Source organism: Diceros bicornis, chromosome 1, assembly GCF_020826845.1.
Source record: "Diceros bicornis minor isolate mBicDic1 chromosome 1, mDicBic1.mat.cur, whole genome shotgun sequence".
Lineage (NCBI taxonomy): Eukaryota > Metazoa > Chordata > Mammalia > Perissodactyla > Rhinocerotidae > Diceros > Diceros bicornis.
The window spans coordinates 86,459,961-86,480,638 of NC_080740.1; positions in this window are offsets into that span (position 1 = coordinate 86,459,961).

Consider the following 20,678-nt stretch of genomic DNA (forward strand, 5'->3'; position numbering starts at 1 on the left):
GAGACTCAAGGATGTATGAGTCCCTTGCAGGGGAGAGGTCCAGGCTAGAGATATAATGTAGGTGTCTCCAACACGGGTCCTTCCTGTCTACGGGGACAAGAAAGGAGAGCTTTGGGTAGTTGTCCTAAAGAGCTGTGTCCGTCAGGTGACCGCCCTGCTCCAGGGCCATGCTCAGTCCTTCACACACATTCTGTCTAGTGTCCCCTGTGCCTTTGAGGCACCACTATATGATCCCCATTCTGCAGGTGGGGACAAAGAGACTCAGCAGAGAGAAGTGAGCTGCCCAAGGTCATCAGGGAGGAAGAGGCAGAGCTGGAATCTGAACCCAGGTCTGCGGGGACACCAGGGAAACTTCAAGGGTTAAGCTGGAGACTGGCCAGTGCAATTCCTCCCCCTGCAGCCTAGGAAGGTGGTGCCATTATTTCCAAACCATTCTGGCAGCGTTATGCTCCTTCCAAATGGAGCCAGGAACCACCAGGTGGGGGTTAGAGGTCACGTGACCAGGAAACCCGGAACTTACTCAGGGCCTGATGTTTCCCAACCTTCTGCCTTAGGCATCCCAAAGGCTGATCACTCTGGGGGAGCTGAGGCAGCACACCCGCCATGCTCCTTGAAAGCTTGGCCCAGGTCAACTCCCCTTTGGCCTCCCTCCTAGCACTTGGTGCCCAATCCCTTACCCCTGTAGTTGAGGGGCTCTGGACTTTGATGCTGATTGCAAATTTGGGAAGGGCAGCCAGGGCCCCAGCTTCTCTCTTCTTTGTCCTCTGGTACCTTCACCCTCCAGGCTTGGCCAGCTGCGAGGCTGCTGCACTGGCTGGCTCTCTGAAGCCCTCACATCTGAGCGAGGAAAGTCAGCAGGAGTGTGTTTGTGGCTACAGAGAGGGCGTGAGGGGGGTTGCGGGGGTGCAAGGAGAACTTCTCAGTCTGGATCCTGTATCTCAAGCAGGTGCATGAGCTGCGGCTGTCCATCCAGAATACCTGTCTTCTCCCCAGAGAGCCGAGCTGCGACCCAGCCTCTGGTGGCAAGAAAGAGCCTCTTGTTTCCCCTCCACTGGAGGAAGGCCTTTTATTGTGTCTGTTCAGCAAATAGGCTCTGCCTGATTTGGGCCATTAATAAAGACATCTGTTTGGGTTTCACAAGTATATTCAAATTCCTGGGTCTCCATGGTGCACCAGGAGCAAACACAGCCAACACCTTCAGAACCAATATCCAGCAGGACATATGCAGGATCAAACTGGAAACTGCTAGAATGGAAGTGTGTACAGCAAGTCTGGCATGTAATGAGGACCTACTGTGTGCTGGGGGAGGCGGGCAGAGCCCCGCTATGGAGTCAGACCGACCAGGGTTCCAAACCTGTATCAGTCGCTGACCGGCTGTGAGTTTGGGCAAGGGACTCACCTTTTCTGAGCCTTGGTTTCTTCACGTGCTCTGAGAACATGAATCCCTAACTGCGTGGATTGTGTGTACAGTGTGTGCAGAGCGGCTGCATTGTCCCCTCGTTTATTCCTCACTCTATACAGCAGGTATTAGCCCTCCCCACTCTGCAGATGAGAACACCAGGCTCAGGGTGAAGTCAATCACCCAAAGTCAGGCAGTCAGGAGCTTGGCTCTGCTGGGCTCCAAAGCCCCCGCTAACTCCTGATCTCTGCCTGGGACGTCAGCCAGGTTGGCTCTTCAGCCTTCCCAACCCATACAGGGATTGGAGCTGGGCAGCGATGCGGCCTTGCCCAGGCCTTGTTGACCGCGCTGGTGCCTGCAGGCCAGCCGCGTTAAGGGAGCGCAGGCTTTTTCCGTGGAGCCCAGGCCTCTCCCGAAGTGCAGGTTTGGGTCTGGTGGCAGCTCTGCCGATTGTTTCAACACCGCCTGGCTACTCTCAGCCTACGGGTCATGGTTTGGATTGCTCGGTTCCTCCTGACACGCAGGGCCCCGTTTGGGCTCCTCGCCTGCCTCTGGGGCGGCCCATCCTGGTGGACGTGGATTTCCATGTATGGACTTTACGCGGCTCATCCCAGACCCCGGGCTGATTGCACACGGATGTCTTTTTTTCCCCTCTCTCCTCTAGCTTCCTGGAAGATGGCCCATTTGATTTTTATAGGTGCTGTCATTGTAATGAACCTTCACCGGGTTCTGCACAGGGCCTGACTCAGGCTTCGTCCAAGAAGGAACAGTAAAGCAATTTCTTGTTTTTGCCACTTGCTTGCTGAGTGATTGACTTACCTGAGGGGATTTTGATCCCCTGAACCTCAGTTTCCTCATCTGTGAAATGAGTATGATAATGTTTGAAAGAGGCAATGAGATGACGTTTAACCGAATCCTGGAGAAGATGAAAGGAGATGACCCTCAGGCTAGCACAGCGTGGGGTACATCCATGAGGGAGCGTGAGCCCCAGGAGGGCAGGGCCCGGGTCTGCCTTGTTCTCCACCGTACCCCCAGTGCCTAGAACATGTCCTAACAGGGCTCAGTAAACGTTTTGAATGAAGAGTTATAGCTGCTGCCCGACTCTGGGGGCTTCCACTTAGAGCTCGTAACCCGGGAGAGAGTCCTAAGAGAAAAGACGGATGGAACAATTCACACACACGCAGATGCCTGCAAGGACGGAAACATTAAATTAAATCAGTAGCTGAATGTTTAAGGAGCATGACTGTTCTGACCGCTGGGCATCCCTGCCAGGGTATGGGCTGCCCAGAGGGGGCAGGGGAGGCAGAAGCTTGGCGCCTCCCGTGCGCTGGGCACTTCGCAAGGCTTCTTATGCGCCTTAACTTAGTGAATCCTCTCAAACGTTCCTCAGAGTTAGGATATCACCCCCATTTTGCAAATGAGGAAATCAAGGATCAGGAGGGGACCTGATTTGTCCAAGGACACACAGCAAGGATGAGGGAGGAAGCCGATAAAGGCCCTAGAGAGAGTGTCTTTCTGTTTCTGCCCACCCAGCTCTGCTCCTTTAGTCCGGCAACTGGACTTTCATTTTCCTTCAGGGCAATGCCCCTCCTCACGTGACCCAGGCTTGTCCACTCAGAGAGCCCAGCCCCTGGCGGCTGGTTCAGAAGTGGGTACTGGAGGCAAGCAGGGCAGGAGGGGTCCTGAGGAAGCGGAGCTCTTCGTGCTGGGGTGGCTGAGCTGGCAGGCTGGGCCCAGGGTTCTGGCAGCCGTCTTGCCCCTGTGGGGAGGGCCCCCTGGGACTGGAGCAACACAGAGGAGAGCAGAGCCCCACATGCAGAGAGGCCGGTTCCGGGTGAGCCCCCGAGGCCAGCTCTACCCCTGGGCTCTTCAGTCATGGGAGCCAGTAAATGCCTGCTTTGGCTGAAGCCAGCTTGAGTTGGGTTTCTGTCACTTGCGACCAGCACCATCTTGGTTGTATCATCCGGTGTGGGGCACTAGAAGAGCCCTGTGAAATGACAAGCCAGGAGAAAGGCGTGACAGGAATGGCTGAACTGGAGAAAGGGCTTCCCGGATGAGAGAGAATTTGAACTATGCCTCAAAGGGTCGGGGACTTCAGCCAGTCAAAATGGTGTTGGTTTGGTTTTTTCTCTCTCTCTCTTTCCCTTTTTCTCCTTCTCTCTCTCTCCCGCTCCCTTTCCATCTCTCTCTCTCTTTCTCATTGGGGCAGAACCTGATCATCATGAACAGTTAGGCAAAGGTCTTTTCCTTGCCTGTCTGTTTAACCCACCAAGGTAACACCCCACGAGTTGACTCAGAGCTCCGGGAGGAAACGGTACATCTTCCTTCTTGGGCAGAGCTTTCTGTCCCGAGGAAGGCACCTGAGGGAATTTGAAGGAGAGGACCAGAGAGGAGAGTGATGTCATGTCAGCAAGGGCTTGGGAATCAGACAGATCTGGGGTCTGGTTCCAGCAGCACCGTTTCTCACAGATGGGAGAACTTGGGCAACCTCTCAACTCAACTTCCCTGAGCCTCTGTTTCCACATCTGTGAAATAGGCATATGATAGTGGTCATGGGGTTGTTGTGGGGATAGAGCAAGGTTGGGCCTTTGTTGAATGAACTGGAGACACGGCAAAGAACAATGCATGGTCTGCAGCCTTGAGGGCCTCCGACCCGGAGAGTGGACAGTGCCCGGCATAGGGCAGGGCCTGGCGCATAGGAAGTCTCCGTCTTTACCCTTCTTCCAGAATTGGCAGAGGAATTAACTTGGGTTGCAGGAATTTGAGCCGAGCCAAGGGAACAAAGAACTGGCAAGTGTCTCCCTGAGCCAGGGCCCAGCCTAAGCCATTATCTGAGGGGAAGGTTATGAGTGGTTGAGTGTGGGCCCTGTCGTCGGGGTTGAACCCTTGCAGCCCCACTCTCTAGCCCTGAAGGCTTGGGTGACATTTAACCTCTCTGAGCCTCAGTTTCCACATCCACCAAATGGAGCTTATACTTGCCTCTTGGTTACTGTAAGACTGAAATGAAATTGAGTCTCACTTGATAAACATAGGATAAAAGCCAACTACTTGTTATTTTTAATATTTAACCCTGACCACCATCCTTTGGGGTAGATGTTATCATGCCCTTTTTATTAATGAGGAAACTGAGGCTCAGAGAAGGTTCGTGGCCCACAGGAATGGTCTCATTTTCTGGATCCTCCCCTGACGGATGTGTGCAGGGCCCAGCTGCCCACACCAGGACCGCTGCTAGGACTGGGGGAGGCGGGCTGCAGCCAGGGGCATCTCCAGCCGGCCAGGGCCTCCTCAGCCTGCCGGCTCCCCCTGACCTCTGCTTGCCAGGGGCTGCTGGCTCTCTGAGAAGAGGCTGGACTGAGCATGCCTCCTTGTGACCGGGCGCCAGGATCCCCAGCTGGGAGATCTGATGTGTCTGGGGACACCCCCACCCCCAGCCATTCCTTCCCAGCGTCCTCTGCCAAGGGCAGGCAGAGTTTGTAACAGCTCAGAACACATCGGCCTGTTCCAGGGCTCACACCCGCGGGGGAGAGCTCTCTTCCCGGAGCCCGGGAAGTGCCAGGCCAGCATTCTTGGCCGGCAATCCCCCCTCTGCTCCTCCAGTCCTCCTGGTTCTTCAGCCACTCCTGCCCCAGCACTCCCAGTCGGGAGCCGCAGTTCACAGAGTGTGGTCCTGCTGCAGCAGCACCGATGTCACCAGGATGCTGGTGAAATGCAAACTGCAGCCCCCACGCCAGACCTACTGCATCACTCTGCTCCGGCTGCCATCACAAAGTGCCAGGGACTGAGTGGTTTAAAGAACAGAGATTTATTTTCTCCTGTTCTGGAGTCTGGAAGTCCACAATCACAGTGTCAGCAGGGTTGGGTTTTCCTCAGCTTGCAGATGCCCCTCGCTGTGTCCTCAGCATGGTCTTCTCTTTGCTTGTGTGTGTGTTTGGTGTCTCACTGTTTGTAACCTAACTTCCTCTTCCTAAAAGGACACTAGCCAGATTGGATTAGGGCCCACCCTAATGAACCCACTTTAGCTGAATCACCTCTTTAAGGCCGTGTCTCCAGACACAGTTCCATTCTGAGGAACTGGGAGTCAGGGCTTCAACATATGAGTTTGAGGGGACACAATCCAGCCCACAACACCTGCTGAGTCAGATACTCCGGGGCGGGGCAGTCTGTGTTTTAAGGAGCCCTCGGGTCATTCCGATGCATGTTCAAGTGTGAAGACTACCTGACTGGAGCATAGAGCCCCCCGAGGTGCCCAGCCCTGTGCTCATCACTTAATCAGTCAACAAACAGTCTTAGCTACTGGGCAACGGGTGCTGGGGTCACACGTAAACCAGACCTAGCCTTGTTCTCATGGAGAGCACACAGGCTGGGCAGGAGACAGACACGACAACTGATTTAAATATCCCATTAAATGACTACGAGTGAGCCCAGCACCGTGAGGGAGACACACAGGGTCCCCGGGAGCAGGGACGGCTTCTCAGAAGACGTGGGGTCGCAGCCTGGATGGGAAGGAAGAACCGTAGTCACCAGGCACGGAAGCAACACTGGCTAAGCTGAGACCTCTGTCTCAGCTCCTGCGCTGCTCCTGCGGGCGGCATCCGGGGAGATGTGAAAGGGCACATCGGGAGGCCCGCCGCCTTGTTTCAAATCCCCTCTCCACTTCTTATCAGCTGGGTGATCTTGGCTACAGTGTTCAGCCTCTCTGTGCCTTGTTTCCTCATCAATAAATGTGAGGCATAGTGGTTTCCTCACCACAGGGCTGTGGTGAGGATGAAAGGACCGAAAGCAGGGCCCTGTGCAGAGAGATACTCAATGTGTGCATTATTGTTAGTGTTGTTGTTATTGTTGCCTCTGCCATTGGCCTGGGTGTTCCTCTAGGACAGGACACTTGTCTGCTCTACCCCGTGTCTCCAGCTGCCAGAACCCACCTTGCCGTCTGCCCTTCGGCAAGTCCCTTCTCTGTTCCGAGTCTCAGTTTCTCCTTGTGCAAAGTGAGGACTGTAGCTCAGATCAGTGGTTTTCACACTGGGTTCCTCAGAACCCTGGGGTTCTGTGGAGATGCCCCTGGGACGGGTGGACCAAGCATCTTTGTTTTCATTTGTCTTATATACTGGGATTGTGTATGAGATTTCATTTGAACAAAAGAATCCATGGCTTTAAAAAAACTTTTTAAAAGCTTAATGTATGAAACGTTCTCTTAGGGCCTTCCAGGCCCAGAGCTGATGAATTTGTTGCAGAATCGTAATGGGCTAGTGGTTTAAGTTGCCCATTACAAATGCCTCCCTGGTACAGAGTTCAGTTTCCCATGTATGATCCTGGCCCCCATCAGGCCCGGTAATGCCGGCACACCAGGGCATGTGATGCCTCTCCGGCCAGGTTGCCGGCCGGCCCCAGGACTTATTGGCGGCCCCTGCCATCCATCACACAGCACTGCTCACTCTGGTCCTTCCATCTTTCCTAATAAGTCATCTTCCTTGCCCTTGGTAACCTCTCTCACTTTGCCCTGGACCGCCTCCAGCTGGCCTCTGTTTATGCAGTGGGCAGGTGCCCGTCGGGAGGGTCCGGGGGCTCTGTGTGAGAGGGGCCTCAGCTCAGATGGGAGGTTTGAGCTGACTGTAGAGCTGTGGCTCTCGAGGTTTTGGGGAATGTCAGCATCTCCTGGCAAATGTGTTAAAAATGTGGTTTCCTGGGCCTCAGGTCTTCTGACTCAGGGATCCAGGAATCTGAACATTAAAAGAACCCCACACGGGCTTCTGAAGAAGCAGAGACATTGGCCTGGACTTGGATCAAGCTATCTGGCTGGAGACCACTCCCCCTTTCACTCAAATCATTCATTCACCCATTCATCCATTCATCCCTCGATCCGGCCAGCAGATCCTTAGTGAGCACCACTTATGCCAGGCATTGTGCTGAGAATAAAAAGATAAGCCTGGACCTGACTCACCCCTTGCCAAGTGCACGGTGAGATTTGGGAGCTTCCGACTTTATGTCTAAGAGAATGAGATATCAGAGGCGGCAGTTAAAGAGGAGATGACCCAGGCCTTGGAATGAGACAGATAGGCTGCTCAATAATTTGGCGACTTAGGTAAATTACTTAACCTCTCTGAGCCATGCTTTCCTTGACCGTAAAACAGTAATAATAACAGTACGTGCTGCTCGGAGTTGTCGGGAAGATTAAACAGGGTCATGTCTGTGCAGCTCTTAGCCGATGCCCGGTACACACTGGTTCTCAGTACACGGTAGTGATTTCATTTTAGGTGGAATTTGCTTTCGATATTTAATTTCCTCTTTAATCACCCAAGTCATTTCACTGCAAGAAAAACCTATTTCTCTACTTTTCTTTCCGTATTTCTTTTCAGATCAAGCTCCCTTTCCCCCAGTACACCTGGGCTGGGCATGATGAGTCCTTCTCTAAGCAAGACCATGGCCATGTCCTCTCCCAGATGGTGTCTGAGAGCTCTGCTCTGGCACCAGGTAGGTTTGAATCCTGACTCCAGCTGTGTGACCACGGGCAAGTCACTTCACCTCTCTGAGCCAAAAGACAGTATCTACATCATAATATTATTGAGGTGTTAAATAAAATTAGATATACAATGCTTGTCTAGGCACATATTAAGCAGTCATGAAATATTAGCTATCATTAGATATTTATTGAGTGGCTAGACCACTACAAAGTGGCTAGACCAACAAGTGCACCAGGGATACAGCAATTAAACCCAAACAGGTCCAACAATGAGTGAATAAATAAATATATAGCTACGTCAGTGGCATTAAGTACTATGGAGAAAAATACAGCAGGGGAAGGATTAGAGTGTGGTGGGGGTGTTGTGAGGGGAGGGAGGGCGCTAGTCTAACTAGGATGCTCCGGGGAGGCCTCACTGAAAATACGATGCTTAAGCAGAGACCCGAAGGAGAGGAGAAAGCAAGCCTATCTATCTGGAAGCGCATCCCCAGCAGAGGGAACAGCAAATGCAGGAGCCCTGAGGTGCAAGTCTGTTTGGAGTGTCAGAGAAAAAACAACGGAGGCCCATGCGGCTGGAGCACAGGGAGTGAGGGAGAGAACAGGGTTGAGAGGTAAAGGGGAGGAGATGATGGGGCCTGCAGTGAAAGCTCACTGTAAGGCTGTAGGTGGGATCCCAGAGAGTCAGGAGTAAAAACACTCGATTTGGTTACTGAAAGTCAGTGAAATGTTAACAGAGGCTGAGCCGAGGAAGGGCCCAATCACCAGTGGAGTTACCATGGGGTGTGCTATGGTGGCTCACTGCCCTCTGGATTTTATTCCTGGCAGGAGGGGGTGGAGGCAGGGAGACCCCTTGGAGAGTCGCATTCAGATGAGCTCTGGCCAAGGCGGGAGTGATGAGAAGGCGCTGGGTGCTCCATGTCGGCAGCAGGCCTTCTTCCATTGTGGCCCCTTCTTCCCAGCCCCTCAGCCTCCCTCCTACTGGCTACGCTTCCCTTCAGCAATGCTAGGTGGCTGAGAATGTTCTTGGCCACCGCTGCTGCCCTGTCTCCCCAAGGAGTCCAGCCCTCCCCCCGACTCATGGGCTCTATTCACCGAGGGGCTCACACGAGTGTCCCCCAAGGACACGTGGAACAAGGACGTCCCAGGAGCTAACAAAGGCCCTGAGCTCCTGTCTCCACTCGAGTCACATGTTTAGCTTAATCTCTGACTTCTCTCTCTTGACCTCTCCTCCAATCAAGTAGATAAACGGCCTGGCTCTGCTCAGGACTCAGCCAGGTCACCATAAATCAGCTCGCTGCATACACATGCACACTCACTCTCCCCCAGCTGAGACGAACCTTCCTGTGATAAACCACCAGCATTTATCTCGGCCTGTCCCATGTGCGTCCTGGACGCAGGAGTGATTTGGGGTTGGAGTGTGTTTTCAGGATCATGGTTTGCTCTTCTTATCCCCCAGAGTTTGACAGGCCCAAGCCAAGTCAGGGTTAAGTTGACACACAAAACTGAAACAGGCTGAATCATGAACCCTTCTAGGACTGCTGAGTGTCGTCATCCCGTCCCAAAGGCAAGGCCCTCTTCCTCCAAGTGAGGACACCTACTGTGTGCCAGGTAACACACAGGATGAAGATGGGAATAAAGCCCCTTCCTGCCCTAGAAGAGCTTGCAGGCCAGGGGGGAGGGCTGACAACTATAACCCAGGACAAAAGCTATTAAAGTCATGACAAGGAGACATACACATCCTGGGTACCTAGGAGCTGTTCTAGGTACCCAAGTAGCATTAACACGTTTAAACCTCAGAGCAGCCCAGCGTGGTGGGGGCGTCTTCCTATCTACCATGTGCACTGACTCCAGACAGCCCTAGAAGGGCCAAGGGCCAGAGCTGGGTATGATCCTGTGGCCTGGGGTCCAATGTATGGTGGCTTTCCAGAAAGAAAATGCTTGCTTGAGCCTTGTTGGGAAGAGGCACTTAACACACGGAATGTTATTCCAGGCAGAAGGATCAGTGTGGGCCAAGAAAGGCACATGTGATCCTATTGAATACTCTCAGCTACCCTAGGTCCTATTATTGTGCCCACTTTCAGAACTCAGGGAGGCTGAGCAAATTGCCCAAGGGCACACAGGAGATGCTGTTCTGGATTTCCACATCTGGTCGCTAACATTAGGTCTACTGCCTCCAGATAATCCATGTCATAGCTACACTCCATGCAGGGCCTGAAGGCTCTACTAAGAAGCTGGGACTTGAGATGGAGTGCCTGAGTTGTAAACAGGGTGTTCAGGGGAAGACTCTAGAAGGCTCTAGTAGCCCCCACCCCTTGCAGGAAGCCTGACTCTTCCAGACCACTGCCCCACACCAGGCCATGCTCACATCCAGACTCCACACCCAGGGCTTCTGAGAGGGGCAGGATGTGACGCCAGGGCCCTGAGAAACCCTCCTCCCCACACCGTCCTCCCTGCGGCCAGAAATCCCCTGCATCCTTCCCTTGGCCCTCAAGGGCCTCCCTCGGGAGGAATTTTGCGTGAGAGAAGAACAATGCTGCTTTAGGAGGACGCCGGGAGGGCCGGGGCCTGGCCCAGCCCGGGCACCCTTCCGCACCAGGAAGAGGGGCGGTCAGAGGACAGGGAGGTTTTGGGAGGGGGAGCTTAGAGACTGCCGGGATGAGGGGGGCGGGCGGGGGCCTTTCTGTCACGGGGGACTCTAAGCGCCAGGGGGCTGCAGTGGGTGTGGGGAGTCAGGCAGCTCACGCTTCCTGCCCCCTCGGGCGGCCAGCCGGCTCTCGGAGCCGCGCCCTCCTCACCTGTAACTGGGGCGCAGGGAGGGAGAACGAAGCGAAGCGTGGGGAGGCCCCAGCACGGTGCCTGGCGCCCAGGGAGGGCCACTGTCAGTGAGCGCCGCCGGGCACACAGCCTCCCCGCGACCCCCGCTGCGGCCCGAGACCCCGCGCGAAGGGCGGCCCAGGCGGGGAAGGCAGCCCGGCGGGCTCCGCGCCGCGGGGCTGTTTTCCTCCCGCGGCGGCTGTGGCTGTGTGGGGTGGGGGCGGCTGGGCTCAGCTCTCAGCCGGAGGTGTCTTGGCACTTGACGTGAGGCTGCTGTTGTTTTTGGCTCTGCATCCAAGACTCCTGCGCGGCTAATTACTCATTGTCTCGGGAGACTGGCCCAGGAGCCTGAGAAAGAAGGGAGGAAAGTATGGGTTGCTGTTTTGCACCTGGTTAAGGAGGCAGCAGCAGCAGCAGCAGCAGCAGCAGCGGGCAGGACAAGGGAAGAATTAAGTGGTTTACGTACTCAGCTTTATTGAGAAATAATCTACATACAATAAAAAGCATGCAAGGGTACAGTTCACTTAGTTTGGATAAAACCCCCATGAACCCATAAGGCCATAAAACCACCAACGCAACAAGATTTAGAGCATTTCCAGCTCTGGACAAAGCTGCATCTTGCCCCCCACCTGTCAATACCCACCCCTCTGCCCCGGATAACCACTAACCCCCTTCTGTCACTCTGTGTTAGTTTCATCTTTTCTCGAGTTTCATGTAAATAGATCCTGCAGTACGGATTCTTTTGCATCAGGCCCCTTTCACACAACATGATGCTTCTGAGATTCGTCTTCCTTGTTGCGTGTCACTGGTCCATTCCCTCTTATTGCTGAGTGATATTCCATTATGTGAGTATAACACAATTTGTTTATCCATTGGTTTATTGTTAAACACTTTATTTTTCTTTTTATTTTTTGTGAGGAAGATCAGCCCTGAGCTAACATCCGTGCTAATCCTCCTCTTTTTGCTGAGGAAGACCGGCTCTGAGCTAACATCTATTGCCAATCCTCCGCCTTTTTTTTTTTTCCCAAAGCCCCAGTAGATAGTTGTATGTCATAGTTGCACATCCTTCTAGTTGCTGTATGTGGGACGCGGCCTCAGCATGGCTGGAGAAGCGGTGCGTCGGTGCGCGCCCGGGATCCGAACCCAGGCCGCCAGTAGTGGAGCACACGCACCCAACTGCTAAGCCATGGGGCCGGCCCTATTGTTAAACATTTTAGATGGCTTCTAGTTTTGGGCTCTTATGAATATAGCTGCTATGAATGTTCTCATACAAGTCTTTTGGACATGTGTTTTCATTTCTCTCAAGCCAGTACTGGGCAGTAGAATTGCTGGGTCATTTGGTAAGTGTACGTTTAGTTTCATAAGGAACTTTTAGACCTTTTCTCAAAGTGATTGCACCATTTTACATTCCCATCAGCAAGATCTAATGGTTCCAGTTGCTCCATATCCTCACCAACACTTGATATTGGCGATTTTTAAAATTTTAGCCATTCAGGTAGTAAGCAGTGGAATCTTACTGTGGTTTCAAAGTTGCATTTCTCTGGTGATTAATAATGTGAAGCATCTTTTCACAGGCTTACATCTTTCATGAGATTTTGAAAATGGGATGTGGGGAGCCCTGAACCAGGCCCTTGACCTTCTCATGAAGAAACCGTGGAAATTTGGGAGGGGATTAGAGGACCATGTGCCATAATCCCTACCTTTACTAAGCTAACTTTTTAGACTTCAATTGTTCATTATGTGAGTGATATATGTAAATAAATTCATATGATAAGAATATTAAAACATTTTGTGTAAGACTTGAGACCCCCTTGACTGCACTGAGGGCTCCCTTCTTAATCCTCTCACCTCTCCCCAGAGGTATTTGCAGACATGTTCCCATAGAAAATATCCAGTATTTATTTTTAGGTGTGTTCTCACGTAAAAGATATAACACTATACAAATCATTCTTCAGCTTGCCTTTTCCAGTGCTCAGAGTGTCTTAGAGACCTTGCCATGTCACTACGTCACTATATGTAGATCTGCCCTGTTCTTTTCAGTTGCTTAGAATTCCATTGTAAGGATGAATCGTAGTTTATGAATCAATTTCCCTACTGCTGGACATGTAGGTTTGCTTGTGGTGTTTTGCTGTGTCAGACAATGGTGCAGTGAACATCCTTGTCCTCTCCTTCTTTGTTGCCATGTGTGTGTCTCTCAAGGCAGATTCCAAGGAGTGGAACCATCAAGTTGTTGTATCACTTATCTTTGCCACAATAATGCTGCATAACAAGCAACTCAAGACTTAATGGCTTAAAACAACAATCATTTATTCTTTCTCACCAGTCAACAGGGCGGTTGGGCAGTTCTGCTGATCTGGTCCTCACTCAGCTGATTGTGGCTGTGTTTTCTTACGTGTCTGAGGTTGGCTGGCAGGTCAGCTGGGGGCTGGCTGGTCTTGGATGGCCTTAGCTGGCACAATTCGTCTCTGCTCGATCTGGCTCTCTTCCTCAACCGTATTAGCTTGGGCTCCTTCTCAGGGTGGAGGCAGGCGTCCAGAGAGCGAGTGGAAGCACACAGGGCCTCTTGAAGTCTGGGCTCAGAACTGGCATGCCTTCACTTCGGCTCCATTCTATTGGCCCAGGTCACGAGGCCACTCAGATTCAAGGGACGGGAAAATAAAACCCACCTCTTGATAGAAGAGCAACAGGTCACATTGCAAAGGTTATAGATACAGGGAGGGGAAGAATTGGGGCCATTTTCTGCAATCGATGCCCCGTAGTTTTTGAGTGTGCACATTCTCCATTCCATTGGATGCTGCCAAATTGTCCTCCTGAGAGGTTGGTTGGTCCAGTCTGCGCCCCATGGACAGTGGGCGGGAGGGGCTGTTTCCCCACGGCCTCACCCACACAGAGTCTGTGTGCTGGGCCAGCCCTTGGGCTCGAGCTGTTGTTCTCCAACACAGTGCAAAGGGTCACAGGTTATAAGAGAAACGGAATGCATCCTCCCAGAGCATTAACTCTACTCATCTTTTTGAGGGGCAAAAATCCATTTTAAAAAATTAAAACAGAAACAGATATAATCCATCAAAATTTTAAGAAAAAAGAGGTAAGATTTCAAAGAAATATCTTGCTATCAAGGCCAGCTACTTCAGACTTAACCTTGTACCTCAGAATCTCTGCATATATTCACTTGTGTGTCGACTACGTCTTAGAGATTGTCTCCTACATACCAGGCATGGTTTCTGGTGCTGGGGACAAAGGGGCAGATGTGAGAGTCAAGGTCTCTGCCCCCTTGGAGCTACATATTTAGGGGGAGGAAAGAGACTATCAACATTAATATTGTGATTTCAGAAAATGCCAAATGCCATGAAGAAAATAAAACCGGGCGATATGATGGAGAGCCACCAGGGCTGGGGGCTGTGACCTTAGACTGGGAGGGCAGGGAAGGTGTCTTTGAGAAGGTGACTTTTGAGTGGAGTCCTAAATGACAAGGAGACAATGAGGTTGTAGATCTGAGGGATGTGTGTACCAGGCAGAGGAAATGCAGTGCAAAGGTCCTGGGGTAGGAACAAGCTTGGTGTTGCCCAGGAACAGGGAGAAGGCAAGTGAGGATAAAGTCCAGGGAGCCCAGGAAAGAAAGGTGGGAGAGGAAGGCATAGAGATTGGCTGCGCCAGGCATCTATAGGGTGCCTACTGTGTGCCAAGCACTGTGACAGTTATGTTCACCCTCTTCTACCATTGGGATAGAGAAGTCAGTGCGCCACAACCTGGTTAAAATGGATCTATGTCACAGGCAGTAAGAGCGAGGGGAAGGGGGCGCAGTCCTCACACTGAGAAGACTGTGGTGAGCCTCTGCCAGCGTTGGTGGGAAAAGTAAAGTGGCCTTCAGGTCATGGTTTGGTCCAAGGAACCAGAAGGAAGAGGGATGGACTAAAAACCCAGCAAGGGGCTCCAGGAACAGTAGCGAATGCCACTAGGAAGGGGCTGGCTGCATAGACCAGGTGAGCCGGGTATGAGTTCAACACCAGGGTGCCACAGCCAACCATACACGCCCCCGCTTGACCCTCTGGGAACAGAAAGGAGAGCAGGGCCAGCACAGGCGTCCCCTCCAGCAGCACACCCCAGGGAAGTCTGTGTTGTGTCGTCGCTGTTCAGGGAAGACTTGCCTTCAAGACTCTGCTCCCACCTTCCAGCAGTTCTGGGATGCTGGGCAAGTTGCCCCAACTCTCAGCCTTAGTTTTGTCACCTGTAAAATGGGATAATGATATTATTTAACACTCAGAGTAGTTGGGGCAGATTTTAGAGGATATTGTGTACATGGGGCACGAGCCAAGTTACATTTGCTAAACAAGTACATCGCATTCAGGGTTTCATTACACCACAAGTTCATTACCACTCGGGGGCCCCATCTGGGGCATCATGGACCCTGTAATCTAACAGACCTGGGCTCCAATCCCGGCTCCAACACTGTGTGATCCATCGCTGTGCGGCCTTGGGCAGGTGCCTCCACTCCTCTGATCCTCGGTTTCCTCAGCCGTAAAATGAGGTCGCTGGGAATCCCCCACATCCCATGAGCTGCTGCGTGAGATAACGCGCGTGCTGGGCTGGGACGATGACGGCAATAATGCGCGTGCCCACCCTGACTCCTCCCTGAGCTGGAGCCATCGTCCCCATTCCACAGATGGGGATCGGTGAGGCACGGGTTACGGCAGGTCAGGCGGGAAGCTGATTCCAGCCCGGGTCTGCCCGATTTCAGGGTCTGTCCTTCCCACTCCACCTGCTGTCCCTCAGACCAACCTCTCCAGGGACTCTCCCTCGAGGGGGAAAGTGGTCTTGTTGCAGCTGAGGGACAGCTTTGAGGGGCCTGAGCTGAGAGACCCTAGGTCTGAGCCTCCAGCCACAGAGGCATCCTGGGGTGACACCCTAGAGGACGCTGTCCAACCTTGCCTGAGTCTCTCCCAGTCGGCAAGTCCTCCTTTCCATCCACCCACATTCTCTCTGTGGTGATTCATTGATTGCTTCAGCAAATATTTATTGAGTTCCTTTTGAGGAGCCAGGAGCCCTTCTGGGTGCTGGGGACGCAGGCGTGAACAGAACAAAGAGCCCTGCCCTCCTGGTGACATTCCAGCGGAGGCAGGATGGCAGAGACAGACAACAAACAGCAAAGATGATAAACAAGTTATCTTGTGTGTTGGGTGATAAGGGCGATGGCCGAAAAAGAAGAAAGAGGAGGCAGACACAGGGGGATCAGGCCTTTGAGGGGCTAGGGGTGGGGCAAGTGCTGAACTAAATACAGAGGTGGGGGACCTCCTGGCTGACTTGAAGGGGGAGGGAGGAGCCAGGCCCTCATCTGGGAAGAGAGAGGTCCAGGCTCAGGGCACGGTCACGGCAGAGGCCCGAGGCAGGAGCGTGCCTGGTGGATGAAGGAGCAGGGAGGCGCCAGTGGGGCCAGGGCAGAGTGGGGGAAGGGAGGATGGGTGGTGAGGTCAGAGGGGCCTTGGACTCTTACTCTGCATCCATGGGGCCACTACAGGGTTTTGAGCAGCGTAGGAAGGTGCTCTACCTAATGTTCCCAGAGGGTCTACTGGCTGCTGGGTGGAGGACTGCAGGGGTAGGGAGGAGCCGTCCAGGCGAGAGGGGATGGTGGCTCAGACCAGGCTGCTGGCCGTTGGGGGCGAGAGGTAGCCGGCCTCTGAGTCTCTCCCGATTAAAGCCCATTTGCTGCCATTTGATTCCCAGAGAGCATCTGGCAAGCAACTCTGTCTGCTACAACCCCACCCCCATGGTGTTCAGCACTGATTGTGGGGACTCAGGTTCCAGGGAGACGCTAATTGTGAAGTTTCCCCCACTGAGGGCAGTGGATTGCTGCCAGGAGTAACTAGAGGAAGGCAGTGCGGCGCTGCGTAGCCCCTAGCTCAGCTCTCAGGTTGGTCCCCTCTCTGTCGAGGGAGGACGTTAGTAGACAGAGGGCCCGACTGGACTCCGAAGGCCTGGGTCTGTGTGCCTTCGGCTTCTCATGAGCTATGGCTCTTTTGTGGGCCTCAGTGTCCCCATCTACTAAACCGAGGAGACCTCCCACTCCCAGATCCCCTCAGCTGGGGGCCAGCCACCTCCTGGGGGAGATTCCAGTGGGCCAGGGACAGAGACAGGTTGATGACAAATGTCCCCCCTCCCCTGCCATCGCACACAGGGAGGGGAGGCAGAAGCAGCAGACAAGCGTCCCAGGAGGTGACAAACCAAACAAACAAGCTCAGAGAACACTGCGAGCTTTGTGTACGCGGCCAGAACAGCGCCCAGGGGTTGTTTTGGGGCTGCTGCTGGCAGGGGGTCCTGCCCCTGCAAGACAGGGCCTGGGAGGGCCCACGTCACCCCGAGAGATAAGCTGGATCCCTTTCCTAATCTGTCACCTGAACAATAGCATACGCCACACGGGTGGGTGAACCTTGATGCGCCGGCCCAAGGATGGCGTCACATGGATACACGCACACACGTGCAACACAAACACGCGTCTGAGACAAACACGTGGCTTGTCCATTCAGGCCCAAACACTTGCTGAGCCCCACCATGCGCCGGCCCTTCGCCTCCTTTGATGTGTTCCGCAGGAGCGGGGAGCAGCTCAGCAGCTGGAGACACTCTTTGTTTTCGTTCCAACCAGCTACCAGGCAGCTTCATTCGTGTTTCCTCATCCAATTCTTCCAACAGCCCTTTGAGGTGAGGATTTTTATCCCCACTGTACAGGTGAGGACACTGAGGCTCAGAGAGGTGGGGTGACTTGTCCAAAGTCACACAGCTGGGGGAGAGACAGCTGGGATTCAAACTCAGGTTTGTGACCTAGTCCTTATCCGTCTGTCTTCACCAGCTGGGTAGGTAATAATCATTAATAATAATAATAATGATGATGATGATGGCCTCTACTTACTGAGCACCAGTTATATACTAGGTACTGTGCTAAGCGCTTTACATGCACTGTCTCGTTTGCCCTCCTCCCCCTGATCCCAAAGGTTCCTGCATGCTAATGGCAGCTGGTCGAGGGCTCTGCAGGGCTTGATGCTCCAGCGGCCAGCCTGGGCAGCTCTGCCCCAATTGCCACCTCATTCCTCCTGGAAAGCAGAGGAGTGTGGCAGTTATAACCCTGGAGGGGAGAGAATCAGGTCTGAAGCCCAGGCCTGCCACACACTAGCAGATGGTCCCTTCTCCTGCCTCCTCCCTATTCAACGAGGGCCGTCACCAAAGTACCCCCAGAGGTTGGCGGGAGGAGCGAATGAGGATGTCACTCATCAAAGGTTTGTCTGCCTGGTGCCGGGGACCACGGCTGCCTCCGTCTGCCCTTGAAGCTTTGCTCTCTCCGGGACCTCCCCCTCACATGCCCTGCCAGGGAGTGCTCAGAAATAGGATGGGAAAACCCAGACGGGGGTGAACATGGCCTGTCCCTGGCAGAGAAGGCTGGTGTAAGAGCTTGCGAGGGCTGTGGAACAAAGTTCCACAGGCTGAGTGGTTTCAACGACGGAGACGTACTATCTCACAGCTCTGAGGCTGCATGGCGGAGATCAAGGTGAGGCAGGGTTAGTTCCTCCTGAGGCCATGAGGGAGCATCTGTCCCAAGGCTGCCCCCCAGCTTCTGATGGTTACACCTTTGGTGCGCCTGGGCTGTAGGGGCATCACCCTGGTCTCTGCCTCCTTCTTCACCTGGTGTTCTCCCTTCGTGTGTGTGTGTGCGCACGCTCGTGTGTGTGTGTCTTCCCTCTATGCGTATCAGTCTCTGTGTCCAAATGTCCCCTTTTGATAAGGACACCAATCCTAATGGATTAGAGTCCACCCTAATGACCTCATCTTAACTTGATTACCTCTGCAAAGACCCAATCTCCAAATAAGGTCACATTTTGAGGTACCAAGGGTTAGGACATCAGCGTATGAACTTTGAGGGGACACTCATCAAAGTGTCCCAAAGTTCAGCCCATAACAAGTGGGAGGGAAGGAATCGTGCTGGCCCCTTCCGTCTGCTGCCCCAGGAACCCTCAGCAAGGCTGGGCATCTCTGCAGCAGTGTCACCCCAGGCACCCCTCTCCACTGAAATGGAAGGAGGGGCCCTCAGGGAGGTCACGTGGGCCGTCCCATCACAGGGGCACAGTGGGATGAGGACACTCCACCTCTCTGTGGACATCGCCACCTGGCTCTGCCTCTTTGGAAGTTTATAGAAAGGGGTGACCAGGCCTGAGTTTTCTGAAACACCTTTCCAAGAAAAAGGCTACCAAATTCTCCTCAGGAGTGCCCTGAGGGCAGGGCCTGGACGTTGATCAAGTCTGTTTGACACAGCCTGGCACAGGGCCTGGCTGGTGAGCATGAGGAGCTCTGGCCTTGGTCCTGGTCCCATCTCCTCATCGCTGTGTGGCTTTGGGCAAATTGCTTAACCTCTCTGAACCTCAGTTTTATGACTGATGAAATGAAGGTAAGAATCATACCTACTTTTCAATGTTATTAAGATTAACTGAGAGAATGTGTGAAACGGCTCAGCACAGAGCTGGGCACACAGAAGCCATTCAAGAAATGTTGGCTCTTCTTATACTTGATTGTTTGAATGGATGGATGGATGAAGGGGGGGAAAAGTAACTCCTCTTCGGTTCATTGGTGTTCTGGTCATTCCCTCCTTTGAGAACTCAAGAAACCTGCTTCTGGCCTCAGATGCAAATACCAGCCCCATCACTTACTAGCCTGTGATCTTGAGCGAGTTATGACCATCCTGACCCTCAGCTGCTCATCTATAAAGTGGGAAGAAGAGGAGGCCGTCCCCCAGAGCTGGTGCAAGAATAAAACGATGTGATCACCTCTGTAATGAGCTTAACCCTGTGCTCGGTATGCGGGCGCTTTCAGGAAGCGCCGGCTCTCTCTTGCCACTGAACAAGCAGCTTCCGTCCGCAGGCGGGCGGGGAGGCAGAAGCGTTTCCATGGCAGGCCCGGGCGGCGTTTCTATTTTCAGATGACACTTAGTGACATCTTAACAAGGCTGGAACGAGATAGGACCCGGTGTAACAACCATTTCCTCCCAAGGATCTGAGCCTCAATGGCCGGGGGGCCATGTCTCTGACCCTAGCGTAGCCCTGATCTGGGTTGTAGCTGAGCAGCAGGGACCAGGCCTCGGGAGGGGCCTGCGGTCTCTACTGTCTCACCTCCTTGCCCTCCCCTCTTCCTCTGCCGCTCGGGATCCACCCTCCGCCCTCCACTCCCTGAGCCGGCCCAGGGAGCTGACCCGCGGGGACTCCATCAGTGGCTCCCTTGCACCACAGCCTCTAGCTGGCTCCCGTGGACAGGAGCCTCGCAGGGGTCAGGGCCCCGCTTCCGCAGCTGCCTCCCTCCAGGGCGTCCCCCCGGGCAGCCCTCTCCACACACCCTGTCCCCTTCCGCTTAAGCCTAGGGGTGTCACTGCCCAGCACTCCGCCACGCTGATCTCCTTACACCCTGCCCGTACCTTGAAAACCTCCTCAAATGACCCGGCTTGACTCTACCTTAGGTTTCCTTCTGGATCCTGGCTGATGCACTACCTTCAGTCACCATTTACTCCCTCTGTCCTTCCCCACGTCCTCCCTCCTCCCTCGCTCCCCTCCTCCCTGCCTCAGCTGTCCCCTCATCCTTCCTTTCCTCCAGGCCTACTAACCAGCCCATACCCAGCTCAAACGTCAGCCCCCTGAGAGGTGGGGACTCTCTCCTCTCAGCCTCCACAGCATCAGGGTCCCCCCACCACTGAATCCTGGATCTCTGCATTGTCACAATCTGTGGATGCCCGTCTCCCACCACAGGACAGAACAGGACCCCCTTCCAGTCCAGCCTGCGACCGAGGCACCTTCGTGCCCCCTGAGCCCAACACGGGGCCCGGCCCAGCATGGAGGTGTGGTAAACGTTTCTTTGGTTAAATGAGTGTACAGATGGCACGTATCCAGGGAGTTCAAAGGTGAAGAGAATCATAAGGAGCCAAAGCAACCAGGAGGGCTTCTGGAGAAAGTGGGACTTGACCTTGGCCTTGAAGCAGGGGATAGA